The sequence below is a fragment of the Otolemur garnettii genome, unplaced genomic scaffold, assembly GCF_000181295.1.
Source record: "Otolemur garnettii isolate 467f Iridium unplaced genomic scaffold, OtoGar3 scaffold00048, whole genome shotgun sequence".
Lineage (NCBI taxonomy): Eukaryota > Metazoa > Chordata > Mammalia > Primates > Galagidae > Otolemur > Otolemur garnettii.
Window position 1 is genome coordinate 11,528,492 of NW_003852443.1, and position 6,000 is coordinate 11,534,491.

The 6,000-nt window shown below is 45.2% G+C and overlaps 1 non-coding gene across 1 annotated transcript; it reads right to left on the minus strand.

Annotated features, from left to right (window-relative positions):
• Positions 1 to 3,763: 3,763 nt before the first annotated feature.
• On the minus strand, positions 3,764 to 3,904 carry LOC111725849. The gene has a single exon (XR_002773808.1). It is a non-coding gene; the product is annotated as a U4 spliceosomal RNA (small nuclear RNA).
• Between the last annotated feature and the right edge of the window lie 2,096 nt (positions 3,905 to 6,000).

A 6,000-nucleotide genomic window follows, 5' to 3' on the forward strand; every position in this document is an offset into this window, starting at 1 on the left:
CTATTTTTTGGTTGTAGCTGTCATTGTTGTTTTGACCTGCCACTTTTTATCCCACTCTGCATGGCAGAGAGTCCTCCAAGAGGATGGTTCCAAGGCCACATTAGCCATGAACCCTTATCACTTGACTGCAGATTGGCTTAGAAACTTCTGAGTTCCTGGTAAGGTGACTGTCTTACTTTTGCAAGTGTCTTATCCTAGCTGTAGTTCATTCTCCCAGCCCAGAATAACTTTAATAATGGGAGCATGCATAATAAAAGCATCATGATTGAAAGCTAATGAAGGGTCTGCAATGCTTGGCTGTAACATACCCATCAAGGACATGGCTGTGTCTGGAAAGCTTTTTGCTTCCCCGTGCTGGTGTGAACCTCTCAGCTGGAGCAAACGCATCCTTTTCGTTGCATTGTCTGTTTCTGTCTTCCTGAGACACCTTTCTCCACTCCCACCTTTAACCAAGACTTGTTTTAGTCCAACCAACTTCACGAACTCACACTAAATCACTTATCTTCAGGGATTTCAGTTTCTGTCCTGGGACAGCCAAGCACGGGCCTTATTTCGTCTCGTTTTGTAGTGTCTTCTTTGTCTAAGACACGGCAACTCCCTGCCCTCACAATTGCAGCAACCCGTAAGCTGTTTCCTTGGCATAGATTTTCCCCTAATTTCTGCAGAGCATTCATCACACAGTGGACATAAAGTCAATGTCCATTAAATAGAAGGGACAGTATTCTCTGCCCAAGCTCAGGGGAATTAGTCAACCAGTAATCGAGCCCCTATTGTTCACTGGCCCAGCGTGGCTGGATGCTCCAGATACAAACAAAACAGAAGAGCGGTAGGCCCTATCCTCTGGGGCAGTCTAATTGAGGTAGGTAAATAAAGGGTGGCCATAAAGTTCATGTGCAATTTTCAATTGCACACTCTTTTAAAATTGCACACGAACTTTATGGCCACCTAGTATAGACAAGGCACATGATACACTAAGCAGTGATGTTTCCCTTGATAAAAATGCTTTTGCTTGATTTAACATTGTCATTAACTTCCGCAAGCCCCCTTCTCCTCTACTTATGATATCCAACCTTTCTCTGAGCTGCCTCCTATTTTTCAAATACGGCCTCTTCTCTTCATTTGCAAGCCATCCACGTAGGCCTGCCTTCTCATCACTTCATAACTGAAGCCCTACAGTAGCCTCTTTGTGTCAACCTGGTCCATCCCGAACGTCGACAATCTCTGACACCTACTGACATCTACCAGCATCTGGGGGAAATGCCAAGGCCCATCCCAGTTGGAAGCTTTTGTGTAATGGTGTGATTCTGCCTTCCTCCCTGTGGGAGAAGGTCTGATCTAGTCCTTTGTGATTGCATTCAAGGCCTTCTCTGCTCTGGCCCCACATTTTTCAGCCAACCTCAACTCTATCTTCAAACTATTTGTGTCATTGGGCTAAATAAAGCAGGTCCCAACTGTTTTCCTAAACTGACTGTTAACTGGGGAAGGATAATACTTCCTTGGTCTAGTAGTACCCTTGACTGGCCTTCAGTTATAGCATGAATTTAAAACCAGCTGCTCTTTTCCTTTCTGGTGTGGGGTTGCTTAATTGCCACAGAAGATTTTAGGGTCCTGCTGAACTTATAAAGCAAAGAGATCACACTTCTCCCTTGGCACAAAATGGAGAGATTACCAGCTAACCAGACCAAATGTAATCATAAAGTGTGTTGGCTTTCCATTCTCCCTCTAGCAGGAAAGGCTTAAGATTTCTTGGTCTAAATCTTTTCTTCCCCTGGCATCCTTTATCATTGGTAGCTGGGTGCATGGTCTAGAGAGGTGATTTAACTTACAGCAGATGGTGCTTCTATTATTATTAGATTAGTGACTTCTTTAAAAAATGAACATAATGTTTTCTTTTATTCTGATATTTACACTCCCTTTATTTCTTTCCGGAACTTTACATTACCCTGGCCCCAACCTAAATACTTCAAAGGACTCTAATACTATTAAATACCCAAGTGAAATTCTCAAAAATAAACAATTCAGAGCAAGATAACTTATAGTTTATTTTTCTGTTTCGCTTAAGAAAGTCCAAATGAAAGGTAGAGATATTCATCATCCTACTCAAAAGAAATGAATAAATTCTAAAGTTTTATGATTACCTAGGCTGGTGAAAAGAGTGACTTTAAAGTTTGGTGACACTAAAAAAATAAACTAAAGTTTGGAGGACTTATCAGGGTGGGGCAGATGGCCCATTTTCTAGGCTGAGCTCTTTAACTTAATGCAGGTCCTCTGAGCTCTCATACCTCGCCGCCCCCTAATCTGCAGCTCTGTGTCCCTGCCCATACTCTACAAAATCCTTTGACTCTAGAGGCCCCTAACTAAATGCCCCTCTTACCGCCATAGCCCCAGACTTGGCAGGAGGCCCTGGAGTGAAGGCTGCAGCCCAGGCTTACCAGGAAGGGCCAGAGCCTCTCAAGATCAAGAAGGAGCCCTCAGTCACTGTGAAGGCAGTTGCGGGAGGAAGAGCTGGAAGCCCGGAAGCCTTCAGTGAGGCTGTGCACTGCCATCCCTAACTACTCCAGGTGTAGGAAAAACCTGCCCCCATTGATTCTGAGGAAAGGAGGACCCAGCATTCTGCTTCTCTCCGGTCCCCCTTCTTTTTGGTAAGGGGGGATTGTGTCTCACTTTGTTGGCAGGCTGGTCTTCAACTCCTGGCCTCAAGTCATCCTCCCTCCTCAGCCTCCCCAGTGGCTGGGATCTTGGGTATGAACCGCCACACCTGGCTGCTCCTTGTCTCTGATGGGCTCACATCTAGAAGCCACCAACCAGAGAGGAAAAAAAAAAAAAAAAACGGGTAGAAAGACAGAAAATAAAATTGGTAAGAAAGAGTATTTAATAACTGCAGCCGAGAGACACTGGTTTCTGAGACCCGTGTGTCTGAGAGTGAGACCAGGACAGAAGTGCCAGGCCTACAGGCCCAGGATTCCACTGGCCACAGCCCTTCCCTTCCACCAGGGGCCACCAGGACCACCAGATCAGGGCAGATGCAGGGTCTTGTCACTCCAGAGCTCGTCTGAGGTGGTAAAAAGTCCTAATTAGAGAGCTCAGGACCAGGGGCTGCTGCAAAGGACACAAAGCAAGTGGCCAGGGAGCAGGAGGCTGGATCTGGGCTTGGTGACTCCAGCACCCATGCAGCCACAGCCGGGTCAGTGCCCTGGCAGTCGCCCGCCAATGTGGGCATCTCATTATGCACCCCAGAACCTTCAAACACCCACCCTGCTGACTGCCCAGTTACTGGAAGGATGGCACTGGGTGGGTACATGAAGCACCCTGAAAAACAAACCTGCATGCACACACGGGCACCATCACCCCTCCAACGACAACGCCAGACACTGTGGAAGATAGAAAACCCAGCGCCGTCGGGCACAAGCAAGCTCCCTGCACAGAAGGGACAACCCCACACTCCGACCCGAGCTCAGATCCAAGTGCTCCTGGGAACACCACTGGCCACAAGACCGACACACTTGTCGGTTCCAGATCCCTGTCTGAGGATCCCGACAGATTCTGTCTCCAAAGGTGACTCACCATTTGTTGTCCAGTGTTGGCACCAGACTGTCCAAAGGTTTTTGGCGAGAGCTGCTCCCCAAGCCTGTTTACTGTAAATGGGTGAACAGAAACTGAAGACACCAGCTGGCAACACAGGGCCCAGCGGGTCAGGAGCTGAGTTTCCTTTCTGGATTAAGGCTAAAAGTGACGGTTTTGGTTTTGTTTTTGTTTTATTCAGTCTCTGGAGAGACTGTCCAAAATTGCCATTGCTGACTATATTGCAAGTCGTCACAGGGCAGTAAGGAAAGGCTCAATCACCGATAGTCAATTGCACCTCGAAGAAACCTCATTGGCTACGATACTGCCCCTGTGCAAAGCTTAAAAGTGACAGTTCGGGGAAGATGATACCTCCATTCAGACATTCTTAACTTTGCCCACTTTTACTCTTTAGATCCATGGCTCAATTACAAGTACAACTCCATTAAGCTTAATTTGCAATTTAAAAAAAAGAGGAGCTACCACCCTGCTGGGGGTCAGGTGACCGGAGGCACAGCCTCTGAGGCGGTCAACTACAGAATGCCCTGGTGGGACTACGTGATCCAGAAATAACACCTCTTAAAAGTCTATGATTCTATGACAATCACAGAATAGAATTTTAACATTAGAATAAACTTGTATCCCAATGTCATTTCTCTATATAGTGGCAAAACTAGTTCAGAAATCTGATGACACAGTTTTCCTTCAGAAGGAGAACTACATTTCTGTTTCCAGGAAGAAGAATGCCTTGGAGGAAGCTACTACCTTTTTTCTTTTGAGAGGAGTTTCACTTTGTTGCCCCAGGATAGAGTGCTATGGTGTCATAGCTCACAGCAACCTCAAACTCCTGGGCTCAAGTCATCCTCCTGCCTCAACCTCTGGAGTAGCTGGGACAACAGGTGCCCACCACAACACCAGCTATTTTTAGAGACCAGGTCTTGCGTTAGCTCACGCTGGTCTCAAACTCCTGAGCTCAAGTAATCTACCCACCTTGGCCTCCCAGAATGCTAGGATTATAGGTATGAGCCACCATGCCCAGCCTGAGCTATTACCTCTTTAAATACACAGATACCCTCACAACACAAAGCAATTTGGAAAACTGATCTATATAGAGAAGCAAATATTTTTTCCTTAAACCAGTGTGTGGTAAGAGTGTTGTATGTATTAATGCCTAGCTCCATTCTCAGTCCTAAGGATGTCAACTGTAAATAAAAATCAGGAAATACTTTATTTTACATAATAAATAATAAAATGAAGTAGAAATGACAAATTTAAAAAAATAGTATTAGTGGGCAAAGAGAAAATAAACTAGGAAATAAGTAAAACAGGTGGTGGCACCTTGGGCAACCAGGTGAGAGACAGGTGGGGTAGTCCAGGAAGACCCTGGAAGGGAGTGTTTGGGTGGAAGCCAGAAGGACGGCAGCCTGGAGGCAAACAGCTGGCCTGGGCTTGAAGGCCCATACCAGATCCAGAAATGCCTGATGTCCTCAGGTAAAGAGCAAGGTCGATTTACTCACAAGACAGACGTCTGAATCACTGCAGTGTCAGGAAAGGAGAAATTGCTGTTCTAGACTCACTCCAATCTTAGTTATAGAAAATAATTTTAAAATGCGTTAGTATTGGTTGATAAAAATATTGATATTTATCCAGTGGAGTTAAAAGGTGACTATCTTTCCAGTAACTTCTTAATTATCTGTCTTGGTCAGTTGAGGTTAAGAAGACCAGCCTTCCCCAGGACTGCCGGCCTGTGTTTGGGCAGAGCATGGGGCTCACAGCTTCCTCATGCAGGGTTAACAGCAGGATGACGTTCTTCTTCACTTCTGCCAGGTCAGCATCATAATAACCTCCAAATAGTCAGTAAGACTTTCAAGTGCATCCTCTTTAATTTAGCACAGTCTGAAGTTTCTTTTTTGGACTCCTTACAAACCATGCATTTTAAAGAAGTCTATTACTTTTTATGAATTTTAGAGATGCAATTGGCTTCGTTAAAATGCATTAAATAATAATTTTGTTGCCACATCACATGAACACTGATAATTTCTCTTCATAACCTCAATTGATCAAGAGAGATAATTAGGTAGTTACTAGGAAGATATTCACTTTTTAAATCAACTGGATAAATACCGATATTTTTACCAACTTATGCCAGCACATTTTAAAATTATTTTCTACAACTAAAATAAGATTATCTGCTTTGGGATTTAAATTTCCTCCCCAAACTAAAGAGCTATATCTTAAGAAAAGCAGGCTCGGCGCCTGTGGCTCAAGTGGCTAAGGCTCCAGCCACATACTCCTAAGGTGGCGGGTTCGAATCCAGCCCAGGCCCGCCAAACAACAATGATGACTGCAACCAAAAAATAGCCGGGCGTTGTGGTGGGCACCTGTGGTCCCAGCTACTTGGGAGGCGGAGGCAGGAGACTCGCTTGAGCCCAGGAGTTG